Source organism: Nicotiana tomentosiformis, chromosome 2 (genome assembly GCF_000390325.3).
Source record: "Nicotiana tomentosiformis chromosome 2, ASM39032v3, whole genome shotgun sequence".
Taxonomy (NCBI): domain Eukaryota; kingdom Viridiplantae; phylum Streptophyta; class Magnoliopsida; order Solanales; family Solanaceae; genus Nicotiana; species Nicotiana tomentosiformis.
In genome coordinates this window covers 179,717,135-179,718,228 of record NC_090813.1, presented here as the reverse complement: position 1 = coordinate 179,718,228, position 1,094 = coordinate 179,717,135, and positions in this window count along the sequence as shown.

Below are 1,094 nucleotides of genomic sequence, written 5' to 3'. Positions count from 1 at the left end.
TGTATCCCGCCGGAAGTGGCCGTGCTCAGACTAAGCCTGGATCCCAACATCCCTCCGGTAAGACAGAAAAAATATCCTATTGCCGAGGTCAGGAACAAATTTTTCAAAGAAGAGGTAACTCGCTTACTTGATATTGGTTCAATCTGAGAGGTAAAGTATCCTGATTGGCTAGCTAACGTAGTAGTAGTTCCAAAGAATAATAATAAATTCTGCATATGCGTAGACTATAAGGATTTAAATAAGGCGTGCCCAAAAGACTCATTTCCAGTGCCAAACATTGATCAAATAATTGATGCGACGGCCGGGCACGAGCTAATGAGCTTCTTCGATGCTTACTCCGGGTACAACCAAAACAAAATGAACCCATAAGATCAGGAGAAAACTTCTTTCATAATGAATTTTGGCACATATTGTTATAATGTGATGCTTTTCAGGCTAAAATATGCCGGAGCCACTTACCAGCAGCTTGTAAACAAAATATTTGAGAAATAGATAGGGAAGACTATGTAGTTTTACATAGATGATATGCTGGTTAAGTCTTTAAACACAGGTGATCATCTTAAACACCTGCAAGAAACCTTTGACATCTTAAGGAAGAATAACATAAAGCTTAACCCCGAGAAGTGTGCATTCGGGGTTAGCTCTGGTAAGTTCCTGAGATTCCTTGTGTCCCAAAAGGGGATCTAGGTTAACCCCGACAAGATTAAAGCAATCGAAGATATCCCGGACCAGCTATCACGCGTGAAAGAGGTTCAAAGGCTGACAGGGAGACTGGCCGCTTTGAGCAGATTCATTTCCAGGTCTTCGAAGAAATGCCATCATTTCTTTTCGCTACTCAAAAAGAATAACAACTTCAAATGGACTCCAGAATGTCAGCATGCTTTGAGGGATTTGAAAAGGTATTTGTCAAGTCCTCCTTTTTTGTCGAAACCGGAGGAAGGTGAACATCTATTGATCTACTTAGCGGTCTCGGAGGTAGCGGTGAGTGCCTTTTTAGTCCGTGAGGACGAAGGTACACAATCTCTCATTTATTATATTAGTAAAATTTTAACGGGAGCAGAAACTTGCTATCCACATTTGAAAAAATTGGCCTT